Source organism: Petaurus breviceps, unplaced genomic scaffold (genome assembly GCF_028583685.1).
Source record: "Petaurus breviceps papuanus isolate PSGF00001 unplaced genomic scaffold, PetGlider_PUasm1.0 90865, whole genome shotgun sequence".
Lineage (NCBI taxonomy): Eukaryota > Metazoa > Chordata > Mammalia > Diprotodontia > Petauridae > Petaurus > Petaurus breviceps.
Window position 1 is genome coordinate 10,972,711 of NW_027187367.1, and position 14,671 is coordinate 10,987,381.

General features: G+C 43.7%; 1 pseudogene; it reads right to left on the minus strand.

The window, feature by feature from the left end:
* Positions 1-4,499: 4,499 nt before the first annotated feature.
* LOC138150321 (rRNA 2'-O-methyltransferase fibrillarin-like) lies at positions 4,500-5,616 on the minus strand (annotated as a pseudogene).
* Positions 5,617-14,671: the final 9,055 nt, after the last annotated feature.

Consider the following 14,671-nt stretch of genomic DNA (forward strand, 5'->3'; position numbering starts at 1 on the left):
GTGTGTTAAGTGTCTGAGGCCAGAACCGAACTCAGGTCCTCCTGACTCTGGGGCTGGCGCTTTACTCACTGTGCCACCTAGCCACCCCTTTAGTTTCATTTCCACGAGATTTTGAGTTACAAATTTTTCTTCCCATCTTTCCTCTACTCCCACCCCAAAAATAACTAGTCTATTGAATACACCTTTCCCCAATCTGTTCTCTCTTATATCCTTCTCCAAACCCCCCTCCCAACTTTCTAGTAAGGCAAGATGGATTTCTATACCCCGATGCCTGTATATCTTGTTTCCCAGTTGCATGTATTAAACAACAACAACAATTTTTTTTATACACATTTATTTTTAAAACTTTGAGTTCCAGATTTTTTTCCTTTCTTCCCTCCTCACCCACCCTCACTAGGAAGATAGGCAATTCAATATAGGTTGTACATGTGTAGTTATGTAAAACATCTCCATAGTAGGTATATTGTAAAAGACTAACTATATTTTCCTCCATCCTATCCCACCCCTCACTTACTCTATTTTCTCCTTTGACCCTGTCCTTTTTCAAAAACATTTTCTTCTAACTACCCTCTCCCCTAATCTGCCCTCCCTTCTATCATCCCCCTTTTTATCCCCCATCCCCCTATTTTCCTGTAGGATAAGATACCCAATTGAGTGTGTATGTTATTCCCTCCTTAAGCCAAATTCAATGAGAATAAGGTTGACCCATTCCCTTTCACCTTTCTGTTCTTCCCCTCCATTGTAACAGTTTTTTCTTGTCTCTTTTATATGAGATAATTTACCCTAATCTATCTCTCCCTTTCTCTTTCTCCCAATAAATTCCTCTCTCACCTCTTAATTTTATTTTTTAAATATCCCTTCATATTCAACTCATTCTTTGCCCGAGAGAAGGAAGGATATGGGTAGAATTTGGGTGATACAAAAACAACAGATAGCAATAGAATTAATTTTTTTTTCAAAAAGATGAGGGCTTGAGAGAACAGAAAAGATTCTTTTCTTGTCACATTCATCTCAAGAGAGAACAGAGAGAAACAAGATGGAGATAGAGCCTTTCTTTATAAAATTGTTCCCTTAATCTTGCAAAGATAATGAAGAGGATTCTGCAAAGACACTTTCTAAGTTATCCTGAATAATCCTTAACACACAAAAAAAAAATAAACTGAAAAGATGTGGAACTGTAATTTCAGAAGTCAAGAGAAGTGATCAATCTTTACAGAGAGGGTCTGAGGTAACTTGTTATGATTGTTCTCAACTGAAATATTACAATTGAAGATGTCTTTGTTTTATTATTGATCCTTCTGTTAAATTGTATACTTGGTAACTTTCTTATTTATTTAATCCTAGGAAATTAAGAGATTTAATATAGAGAGAGATATTAGTAACTGTTACAGTGAAAGGAACTTTTAAACCTGCCAATTAAACAAATAAAATTTGATGACCTGGGGTGAGAGCTTGATGAGTGAGAAAGAAATGATCATTTTATTAATTAAGAGGAAGCTATCCACACACACTCCTGGATAGCAGGATAATAATATTAAAATTAGTTATTAAAAATTAGCTTGGGTTAACAAGTGCAAGTTTGCTACAATTATAATGAACACCTTTCTGTTCATTTTAGAAGTATTCCTGTCGTAACTTCTGACACCGAATCCTGGCTCCCAATAGATGATATTGCATTCCTGATGTTGTTCTTACCATTATTATCTGCATTTTCTCTCATGGGCTACTGAATGGAAGTTAAGGAAGTCATGAAACCATACTGATTGGGTCTACCATAAAATTATGCTACATAGTCTTAAATGGGCCCTTATTATAGCAAGGCAAACCTTTTACCCCTCTATAATTGATTTTCTTTTTATGTTTTGTTTGTTTTTGCTTTTTTGGATGGGGAAAGGCAGGGCAATTAGGGTCAAGCGACTTAGCCAAGGTCACATGGCTAGTAAGTGTTAAGTGTCTGAGGCCCTATTTGAACTCAGGTCCTCCTGACTCCAAGGCCAGTGCTCTATTCACTGTGCCACCTAACCACCGCTATAATTGATTTTCTATCCCATTCACCATAACAGCTGTTCTAAACCTTTTCTTGTCTCTTCTCCATGGTTCTCCCCATACCTACCCTCTTACATTAGGAACTTGCCTTAAACTTCAATGAAAATATCTTGACTATAAGCTCTCTCTTCTCTTGTCATTTGACATCGTGAATAGAGCACTGGGCTTGGAGTCAGGAGGACCTGAGTTCAAATCCGGCCTCAGACACTTAACACTTACTAGCTGTGTGACCTTGGGCAAGTCACTTTAACCCCCATTGCCCTGCCCTACCCCTTCCAAAAAAAAAGCAAAAAACAAACAAAAAATCCCCTTACTTGATCCTACCAAGCCTACCAACTCCTGTATTTCTTCTCTTCTCAGCTAGACTTGAAAAGAGTCATCTATATTAGGTCCACTTCCTTTCCTTTCACTCTCTTCTAGGTCTTCTGCATTATGGTTTTGAACTTCATTATTCAACTGAAGCTGCCAAAAGTAACTAAAGGATCTCTTCTTTGTCAAATCTGATGATCCTCTCAGTTCTCAATCTATTCAACACCTCTGCAGCATCTGACTTCGTAAACTACCTTATTTTCTTGAAACCTAGTTCCTGAAATCCATGTTCATGAGTTCCGAAATCTCCTTATCCAATCACAAGCTATTGTAATTCCATCTCTCTTTATACCTTCCAATACCAAGCCCTATTTTTTTTTAGGGGGGAAGGCAAGGCAATTGGGATTAAGTGACTTGTCCAAGGCCACACAGCTAAGTAAGTGTTTTGAGTGTCTGAGGCTAGATTTGAACTCAGTTCCTCCTGACTTCAGGGCCAGTGCTCTATTCACTATGCCACCTGGCTGCCCCTAAGCCCTATTCTTTGTCCCCAATGTGACCTCCTGTCCTTTGACCCCTAAGTTCTCTTCCAGGCCAAGCCCTGCACTAACCACACTTTGCTCCTTTTCCTGTCTCTTGGTGAACCAGTTTAATTCTATACTGTCCCTTTTTTTTGAGTCCCTGGCCATCTTATATCAACCATTGTGCTCTGCCAAACCTTAGCCTTGGATCACTCCCACTGTCTCTTACCTTCACTCCTACACATGTGATGCTGAACAATGGTGAAGAAAATCATGTACCTGTTGTGACTAGGTCCACTACAAATTTCTGTTACATAATCTCAGCTGGATCCTTGCTCCTGCTGCACAATCATTTTGTACCTCTCTAATTAACTCATTCTCTTACTCACTGCAAGACCTCATCCAAACTCCATCCCTCCTCAAACCTCTCATGCCTCTCTCCCTCCCACCACCCTCTCGAATGAGAATCTTTCCTCATATTTTACTGGGAAAAGAGGGGCCATTCTCTGAGAGTTCCTTTCTTCCCCTCCTCTTCTCATATCACCAGATGCCTCTTTCACCTCTATCTCATATAAAGGGGTGCCCCTTTTCTTTGTCAAGGCAAACCCCTTGTGATTCCATTTCAACCTGTCTTCACCAGCAGATTGGCCTCTCTATAATCTCCACTTTCTCATTTATATTCAATATCTCTTTGTCTACTTGTTATTTCTTTACTGTCTACAAACACAACCATTCCTACTCCATCCTGAAAAAACTCTCTTTGAGTGATCCGTTTGTGCTGGTGTTCATGTCATATCTCTCTTCCCTTTTAACTCCTGGAGGACATCTCCTACAATTGATTCCTTTACTTCCTTTCCTCTCATTCTCTTCTTTACTGCCTATGGTCTGACTTCCAGCCGCACCATTCCACCAAAACTGCTCTCTCCAAAGTTACCCATGATCTCTTAATTGCCAGATCCAATGGCCTTTTATCAGGCCTCATCCTTCTTGGCTTTTCTGCAGTCTTAGCCATCCTCTTCTTGATATTCCCTTCTCTTTGGATGTTTTGGTATACTATTCTCTCCTAGTTCTCCTGTCTTTCTGACCTCTGCTCAGTTTCCTTTGCTGGATCTTTATTGAAGTCACACTTGCTAACAATGGATATCTCATGGGCTCTATCTTGAACTTTTTTCTCTTCAGTTCCCATGGATTCAATTATCATCTTTATGCTGATGATTCTCAAATCTTCTTATCCAGCTCTAACTCATCTCCAACTACCTATTAAATATCTTAAACTGGATGTCCTGTAGACATATTAAACTCAATATGTACAAAATTGAATTCACCTTTCCCCCCAAATTCTTCTCTCTTCCAAACTTCCGTATCACTTTGAGGTACCACCATCTTACCAGGCCCCTAGGTGGGCAATCTAGGTGTCATCCTCAACTCCTCACTCTTACCACTCCCCCTTATATCCAATCTATTACCAAGGCTTGTAGATTTTACCTTTGCAATATCTCCTGAATACTCCCCCTGCTCTCTTCTTTTTTTTGGGGGGGGGGGTCACACCTTTTAATAGAAAATACAAAGATCGGACACAAAACAGCTAGAGTAGAAAATGAGGGGGGGGGAGGGGGGCGGGGCTGGGCCAGCTCCTTGGCAGTTACTTCCTTTTGTTTGGGGGGGGGGGTCTGTACACACCCACCACCACAGCATGATCTCGCTCATAAGGCTCCAAGGTGAGCTGTTCCTGTGGCTTCATGTTTTCCTGCTGCATTTTCTTGACTTCGGAGGCAAACACGGCTTCTGGGGAAGCTGTGGAGTCTATGCAGTTGGCCTTAATGGAGATCACAAAGTGTCCACCGTTGCGCAGGAAGTTGTGTGCATTGAGAGCCACGATTCGGGACTGGTCCGGCTGGGCTACATCAGCAAAAATCACATCCACCATCCCAATGAGCATCCGGTATTTGTGGGGATGTCGTGCATCTTCAATGACAGGAATGATGTTCGTCCTCTTCTTGGCCACGTTGATGAGGTCTCGGCCAGATCGGTGAGAGAATTCGACGGCGTAGACCAGACCTTCGGGGCCCACGATGTCAGAGATATGCGAGACAGTGGTGCCTGATGCTGTCCTAAGTACAGCACTTTGGCCCCAGGGCGGATGTGGATCTGATCCACTCCGCCCAGGATGGCTGCAGCCAGCTTTGATCGGAAGGGGTTCCAGGCTCGGTACTCCAACTTCGCCTCACCATCCTCCACAGTGATTCTCTTCTCAGCATAGACTGACTCCCCGGGAACCATGTTCTTTGTGACCAGGGCATCTTCCTTTCCTCGACAAATAAAAACTCCCTCATGTCGATGGGGCTCCACAGTGACCTTCTTTCCTCCTTGGAAACCTCCTCTACCTCCCCGGCCTCTGCCCCGACCACCAGGTGACTGGAACCCTCCTCGGCCACCTCCTCGGCCCCCACGATCTCCAAAGCCACCACGGCCACGTCCCCCAAAGCCTCCTCGGCCCCTAAAGCCTCCTCGGCCCCCTCGGTCACCACCTCTTCCACGACCTCCGAACCCGCCCCGACCTCCCCCTCTGGCGCTGAATCCTGGCTTCATGACACGCGGCTCGCTCTGTGGAGGAAGCGGAAGCAGCGGCGGGGGTCGGTCCGTAAGGTGGCCGCCGGCGGACACGCGGCTCCCACGGGCCACAGGGCCTTCAACAGCCCGGGCTACAAACACCAAGGGAGGCAAGAAGGGATTGGCCCCCCTGCTCTCTTCTGATAACTGCTGAAACCCTGGTGCTGGCTCTCAGTGTCCTCTTGCCTGAACTATTGCAATGGCTGTTCAGTTGGTCTCCCTGCCACAACTCTCTCCTTACTTTATTGTGTTCAAAGGGCATTCAAAGCCCTTCATAACCTCCCCCCCACCCAGACCCTGCCTTCTAGTCTTCTTACACCCTTCCCATCTCTCCAACATACAGACTTTAATCCAGTGACACTGTTCTCTTTGCTATTACTTGAACAAAACACTCTACCTGGGGGCTCTGGGCATTTTCACTGGCTGTCCTCCATGACTGGAATGCCTTCCCTCGTCAACACTACCTTCTGGTTTCTCTGGTTTCTTTCAACCCCAGACAAAATACCACCTTCTACAAGAAGACTTTACCCATCTCTCTTAATGCTAGTACTTTCTCTCTATTGATTATTTTCTATTTATCCTCTTTATAGATCCCCATTAGATTGCGAACTCCTTGAGGGCATGGACTGTCTTTTGTCTTTCTGTATCCCCAGGGCTTAAGCATAGTTCCTGAATCATAAATATTATGTAATAAATAATTATTGGCTAACTGATAAAGACAGCAAAGGACTAGTACCTGCCCCCATGCGACTTACATTCTACTGGAAGGGAGAGCAATACAACATGTACACATGTAAGCAAAAACAAAATCATTTAAAGAGGGAGAGGCACTAACAACTGGTGGAATTCAGAAGAGAGATTAGTACTAGATTTGGGGGATCATATGCATAAATATGATAAAGTCTGATGAGATCACTAGGGGAGAGAGTCTAAGGACAGAAGAGGGGCTAGAAAAGAGCCCTGGGAAACATTCAGACTCAGTGAGTAGAAGAAAGATGATGATGTAGCAAAGGTTCCTGAGGAGTGGTTAAATACAAAGGAGAAACAAGAAAGGTCACTGTCACAGACACCAAGGGAGTCCAGAGGGAGACGGTGGTGGAGAGGCCCAAAGTTGAAAAGAAGTCAGATAATATGAGGGCTGAGGAAACAGAATTGGATTTAGCGGGTGAGAAGTCATTTGTACGTGTGTGTGGAGTGGAGGATGGGGTTTAAGGCTGTGAAAGGAAGAGGCAGAGAATGATAACAGGGGAGTATGGCATGATTGGAAGACTTTGTAAAGGATGGAGGAGATTATGGCTGTTTTGTAGGTGGCAAGAAAGGTGATGGTGGCACTGTTGTGTTTGATAGTTGTCCAACTGTTCTATCCCAACAACTTCAAAGGACCAAGAAATAAAGCAGATTTTTAATAACTAAAATTGGAGTGACTCCTTCCATCTACTAGTTATTCCTGAAACCTCCACCCACCCACCCACAGATGACACAGCCTCCTAATCACCCTTTCCAGTAGTGGCTGCACCTTCATTCATTCTCCTTGGCTTACTGGTTGAGGTGGGAGACTTGGAATATTCCTTGATTCCCAAGGCCGCTTCCAGGTTTTCCACTTTTCTCCATTACTCAGTAATCTCTCTTCCTTTAAAGTTCATGCTATTCATATCTACCACCCAGTCAAAATCCTGGTAGTTACTGTCTATAGTCTTCCATGTTATTCTTCTTCCTTCCTCAATGAGTTTGATACATGGTTCATAAGTTCTCTCCTATCCAACTCTTGTCCTTGATTTAGAGAACTTCAACATACATATTAACTCTTGCTCAAATACCTTAACCTCTCAGTTCCTCAACCTATTCACTTCCCATGAGCTACTCCTTCACCCCATTTCAGCCACATACAAAGATACCCTTGATCTTGCTATCACCTACAAATGTACCTCCTTTATGTTCAAGAATTCTGAAATTCCCCTTTTCTAAAACCTATTGACTTTTCACCTCTACCTCAGCCTTCCCTTACAAAACTATACTCTTTGTCCAAAGTGTGACCTCCAATCATCTGATCCTTCAATTTTCTCCCAGGCCATCTCTCCTGAATTAGTCACTTTCTCCTCTTTTCCCTATCTTGACTCATGGGTGAAATCAATTCAACCCCTCACCATTCTTATCTCATGAATTCTTAAACTTCTTACCCTATTGCCAGACCTCAGCCTTGGATCACTCCTACCCCTCCTGCTACTTTTATTCCTACACCACAAGCTGCAGAACAAAGGTGGAGAAAACTATGCAGTGTTTTGGTTCGCTATAAATTTATGTTACACAACCTTAATTGAGCTCTCACTGCTGCTAGGCAATTTTACTATACCTTCCTTATCAACTCACTATCCCGTGACACACAGAGGCTCTGCTAAACTTTTACATTCCTCCTTGAGCCTCTCATGGATCCCCCTCCCTCGGCCTCTCAGCAGTGATCCTTGACATATTTTGGACAAAAAATTGAGCCTATTTGCTGTGAGCTCTCTCTTCTCCCCTCTTCCTCATCTCTAGTCACTCAGATGCTTCTGCCACTGTCTCCTCCTTCACCCAATGATGAAGTGACCTTACTCTTTACGTGGCTCATCCTTCTACCTGTTTGAGTAAACCCTTCTGTCCTATCTCTTCCAAGAGATTCTTCCCTTTGTTATCCCCATTTTATCACTTATTTTCAACCTCTCCTCCACTGACTCATTTCCTACTGCCTACAAACATGCCCATCTAGAAGGATTACCATCCCCCATCTCTCACCCCCATATCTATTCTGTTGCCAAGACCTGTAAGATGGCAATAATCACAGAGCCTACCTCCCAGGGTTGTTGTGAAGATCAAATGGGATAATATTTGTGAAGGGCTTAGCACAGCTATGGGTACAGAATAGGTGCCATATGAACTTATTCCCTTCCCCTTCCCCCATGCTACATCTCTTCAAAATAACAACATTAGGGGCAACTAGGTGGTACAGTGGATACAGCATAGGCCCAGGAGTCAGGGGGACTTGAGTTAAAATCTGGCCTCAGATATTAACTGATTGTGTGACCCTGGGAAAGTCATTTAACCCCCATTGCCTCAAAAGACAACAACATCAAGATTAATCTCTTACACCAACACTGGGTACAGTTCTGGCTCCCCACTGGACTTTGCTTTGCTCTCCTCTGTTCCCCATTCCTATTTTCCTCACAGGCCTCTCCCCTCCATATTTTAACTTCAGCCAGGGCTGATTCCCTGAAATCACTCTGATTTCTGCTCTTCGGTCTTTTCTTGCAATGTTCCAAACACACAGAGTAGAAAAGATGAGCAAACCATTTGTGTCTGATTGTGTTTTGGGGTCACAGGAGAGGAAAAGTGACTGGCAGAATTGGTTTCCAACATTTGGATATTGCTAGCCATAGATTGGGCTGGCCGTTTCCCATATAAGTCAGTTAAGCACTAGTGAGAGAGAAGAAGGCAAGAAATGGTGCTGTGGTATAGTGGGGAGGACACCCGGCTGGGAGACAAGAGACCTAGGCTTGAGTTATAGCTCTGCCCCAAACTCACTGTGTGCCTTTTCCCATTTTCAATTTCTTCATCTATAAAACTGAGTGAATTAGACTTAATGACCTTCCTCCCACCTGTGTGTCTATGATCGTAAGATCATGTGACTAGATTATAAGGCCTTATTCAATTCTAATGGCACAAAAGCTCTAAACTGATCTTTGCTCCCCACTTTCCCAACCCTAAAAAAAGATACAGAGACACAGACTCAGAAAAAGGTAGAAAGAAAGGAGGGGAAAAGAGAGACATTGTGAAATAATGGAAAGAAAACTGTACTTTGGAGACAGGAACCTTGGGTTCTATTTGTGGTTCTCCTAAGAGACTGTGTGACCTTGGGAAGGTCATTTCCCCTGTATGAGCCTTCATTCTCTCTTCTGTACAATGAGACCATAGCAGATTGCCATGAAGCTCTCTTTTAAGTCTGACATCCTACCGTATGTTTCCTGATTTTAGGACATAGAACAGGGAGGGGGAAGAGCTCAGAAGGCATCAGACATCATATTTCTGCCTAGATCAGGGTTGCTGCCCATTGGGCATATGAGCTGCCTGATCCGTCAGACCTAGACTCCCCTTATTCATATTTCTAGTTAAGTTATGGCTACATTAAAAAAAAATTGTGGGTCTTTTTTCTTATTTTATTGGTCTTGTTCTATCTTTTTCATCTTGATTTTGGCCACTCTAACCCTGAGCTAGCCCTGGCTGCAAATCCCAGCTTCCCAAGACTCTTTTTTTTTTTTAAGCAATTGGGGTTAAGTAACTTGCTCAAGGTTACATGGCCAGTTATTTCTGGGTGTGGTGCTAAGTATCTGAGCCCAGATTTGATCCCCAGGTCATCCCGACACTGGAGCCTATGCTCTTACTTGCTGAGCTACCTGGCCACCCCTAAGCAATTGGGGTTAAATAACTTGCTCAAGGTTACATGGCCAGGTGTTTCTGGGTGGATGCTTTCCCAAGACTCTTGATTACAAGAAATCTGCTCCATCTTAGGCAGAAGGATCTAGGATATCAGAATGAGGGGGAGATAGCCAGGGAAAGTGACAGGCTGGGAAGAAACCAGCACTGAGGATGTTTATAGAAGCAAAGGGATTTCTGAATCGGGCCAATATTGGGCAACTGTTTAGTGCTTTAGGAGACATGGGGAGGTAGATTCCTATCTCTACCATGTGGGATGAGGATACACAGGTTTTTCTAAGCTGGCCTTGCTAGAGACTTGTTTTCAGAATTGGATTTCCCAATGAACCTAACCTCTTCATGCATAATGAGTTACGAAGGTAACTGCAAACGCCTTGTTTCCTGTTCCCTCAATACTCCCAACCAGCAATGAGCAGAGAGATTATTTTTTTCTGATATTATTTTTGGCTTCCTGCAGTGTCTAAAGTTCCAGAGAGGGCACCCTGTAGCCCCAGAGTGGGAGGGAGATGGGAGACCTGTCTTCCTCCAGGTAACCAGGTCTGTGATAAAGTGTGAATAATGGGACTTGGCAGTGTGGTAAATAGGGCCAGGCTCCAGGCCAACTAACCTCACCCTTGCTTATCTCCCTCCCAGTGCCCTTCCTCTGCCCCAGGCACTTATTCCCCAGGGCCTGCCTTTCCAGTCCCTCTCCTCCTTGTACTTATCCCTACTCCCCCTCTAACATCTTTCTGCCTTTTTTCCTGTACTCCTCTAGCCTCTGTGAATTTGCTCTGTCTGTTCCCAATACCTATAGGCAACAGAGCAAAGACACGCAGACCTGTTGGAAAACTTATCTTAAAAAGGCCGAGGTCCCCCAGCGCATCTGAGGCCATCTGCAGTCCTTCTGATCTATATCTTACCACCAGACCCAGATGGTTCCAGAGAAGAAAGTGAGGCTGGTGACTGCATAGCCCTTCCTCATTTAACTCCAATTCAATTGCATGTTGTCATCTTCCTCATGTCATGGTCCTCTTTGAGAATGAAGGACAAATAACAAGTAGAAATCCCAATGCCTGGAATACCCTCCCTCACTCTTGCCTCTTGACTTGTTACCTGTACTTTAGAACCCAAATGAGATGCCAAATTGTCCCCAAAGCCTTCCCCAATCCTCCTAGCTGGTAATGACCTTCCTCCTCTGATCTCAGGCAACGTTTAGTTGCTTTGCACAAAGTAAGCCATTAGCAAGTGCTTATTGGTGGAGACTGATTGATTTTGCCATGTTAATGCATTTATTAAGTATTATTATGTTTCAGAGAGATTTTCCTAAAGCACAGATTTGATCATGTCAAACCCTCCCCGGCTTGCCGAGCAATAAACTCCAGTGGCTTCCTATTGCCTCCAGGATCAAATCCAAAATGTTCTGTTTGGCATTCAAAGCCTTTCATAACCTAGCCCCCTCCTGCCTTTCTAGTCTTCTTACACCTTGCTCCCCAGGATGTGACACTGGCCTCCTGGTTGTTCCACAAACAACACACTCCATCTTTCAGGGTTGGTCATTTTCTCTGGCTTTCTGCCATGCCTGGAATGCTTTCTCTCCTCAGCTCTGGCTACTGACTTCCTTTAAGTCTCACCTAAAATCCTGCCTTTTACTGGAAGCCCCTAACCCTTCTTTTTTTTTTTTTTTAAAGCAATCAGGGTTAAGTAACTTGCTCAAGGTTACACGGCCAGTTATTTCTGGGTGTGGTGCTAAGTATCTGAGCCCAGATTTGATCCCCAGGTCATCCCGACACTGGAGCCCTTGGTGCTCTTACTCGCTGTGCTACCTGGCCGCCCCCAACCCCTAACCCTTCTTAATTCCAGTGCCTTCCCTCTGTTAATACTTCCTATTCATTCTATAATGTAGCTAGTTGTGTATGTATTTGTTTGCTTTGTCTCCTCCATAAGACTGTAAGCTCCTTGAGGGTAGGGACTCATTTCTTTTTGTATCCCCAGCACTTAGTAGAGTTCCTGACACATAAGAGGAACTTAAACTTAAAAAATGTTTAATTGATCCATCTGGTCTGGTATTATAGCCAGAATGCTCTGGCCACTTTCTCAGAGCCAGACCTGCTATAGCTCCCCCCAGGTTCTAGGGAGTATCCTGAGAGATTGGAGTGTTTCTAAGGCCAAGAGTTTGAGACCTCCACTGTTGTGTTCTCCTCACTGTTAGGTGCCAGTGATTGAACAATTCTTCCATTCCATTTAATAAAAGTTCAATTAGCTTTTACAAAGGGATATTTGTGTCAAAGATACAGCAAGTACAAATATTTCTCCCAAAACTTAATCCTACCTTGGTCTCTGGGGAGAGTGGGATCATCCTGAGCTCACGTACATGACTTTGTTCCTACCTAGTTCATGTACAAACATGACCTTGCCCCTAGATGCGTTCTCTTCTCTTCTTTCACTTGACTGGTTACTAAAGGTCATTCCTTGTTCCTTGGGGCATCGATGCTGAACTGACTGCAAAACCCATATGCTAGGACATTGAATGTCAATTCAGGTTGATGGCTAACATGAGAAGTTGTATTTTTACAGGGGCCTTCCTGAAATAATGACTCTACTTCTGTTGGTCAACTGGAGGGTGATTTTAATTCTGGGAATTTCAGATCATGTTCTCATGGGAGCAGATGTTTTTGATTAGACAAGTTTTACAGCATGTTCCTCTTACAAAATGAGGGGATTGTATTAGAAGGTAATAAGTATTTATTAGGCACTTATTATGTTCCAGGCACAGTGTTATATGCTGAGGATAAATAATAAATAAATAAAAATGCAGGAAAAAAAAAAGAAAAATAGTCCCTGCTCTTTTTGGGGGGCTTTTTTGGAGGGGGAAGGCAGGGCAATTGGGGTTAAGTGACCTGCCCAAGGTCACATGGCTAGTAACATTTCAACTCAGGTGCTCCTGACTCCGGGGTCAGTGCTCTACTCACTTTGCCAACTAGCCACCCCCATTAGTCCCTGTTCTTAAGGAGCTTACACTCTAATGGGGGAAGACAACACATAAAAAGGTGTGAAAAGCAGGGAGAAGATGAGGGTGGGGTGGGGGGAAATGAAGGTATCTGCCCTGGGGGGATGTGGAGTAGGGAAAGTCAGAAGCACAGTCAGAAAGAGAATAAAGGTTGGCCATCCTAGACCCTTCCCCAAAACGGAGGAACTCACCAATGGGAGAAGGGGACCAGCATGGCAGAGGGATGTCTCAGGATGAGGAAGCCACAGGCACTGAAGGAGTTTCCAGGGTGAGACTCCAGCTGTGGTGTGTTGTTAAAGTCAGAGGCACAGCCAGGAGGGCAGTTACTTCTAAAGATTCCTTCCATTTCTAGACCTATAATCCAAATCATACTGAATAGGTGGCTTCTTCTCAGAGAATGACAACCTAATCACAGAATATCAGAAGAGAACATTAATCTATTCCAGCCTCCCATTTGTAAAATCATATGTAAAATGGGAATAACAGTAACACTCACCTCCCAGGGTTGTTATGAGATTAAAATGTGATGATATTTGTAAAGAGTTTTGTAAACCTTCAAGAGCTGTATAAATACTAGTTATTAGTTTTGTTGTTGTGTCCCTGAATACCTAGCAGAGGGCCTGGCACATTTTTGTTGTTGAGTCTTTATCAGTTGTACCCGACTCTTCTTTACCCCATTTGGGGTTTTCTTTTTTTTTTTTATTAAGCAATCGGGGTTAAGTAACTTGCTCAAGGTTACACAGCCAGGTGTTTCTGGGTGGGTGCTAAGTGTCTGAGCCCGGGATTCGATCTCCAGGTCATCCTGACACTGGAGCCAGAGCTCTTACTCGCTGTGCTACCTGGCCACCCCTCATTTGGGGTTTTCTTGTCAAAGATCCTGGAGTGGTTTACTATTTCCTTCTTCAGTTCATTTTACAGATGAGGAAACTGAGGCAAACAGGGGGAAATGACTTGCCCAGGGTCACAGTTCTAGTAAGTTTCTGAGGCTGGATTTGAACTCATGAAGAGGAGTCTTCCTGACTCCAGGCCCAGTGGTCTACCTACTGTGCCACCTAGCTGCCCTTATCTGGCACATCTTAGGAACTTGAATTCTTACTGATTGAGGTGTGGGATGGTGTCATTTTTATTTTTGTACTCTCTTTACTGGGCTAAAGAACAGTATTCTGTGACAGGAATATAAAAAAATGTTAAATTGAATTTAAAGCTATGACTATTAAAATACATAAAAAAGAAATATGAAGATATTTTCAAGGGCTGGGGTAGGCATGGGGAAAGAACTAATAAAGGGTGGATCAGAAAAGATCTCTTCTAGGAGGGGGCACTAGCCCTCTAAAGCAAGGAGACATTTTCTCTTATGCATGCTAACTGGTTCTGAAGGGACTTCCCAAAACAGGACCCCCCCCCCCCCCCGCCCCTTTCCTGCAATTTACTGAAAGTGGAAGCATCTTTGAGGAGACAAACATCAACCTCCCAGACTGGGGAGGGCAAAAAAGAGCTCATTTGGACATGCAAGTTCTCGTGTAATCTCAGATGGTACAAAAAAATGTTCTGATTTCCTGGCACAAAATGGGATAGAATTATTTTAAGGATTTCCCAGAAGAAATTGACCTTGAAGTCTGGGACAGACTGTGGGAAACTTTGCTCATTTGTGGAATCTCTAGGACCAAATACAAAATCCTCTGTTGGATATTCAAAGTCCTAAATAACCCAGCCCTCTCTCACCTTTCCAGTTTTCTAT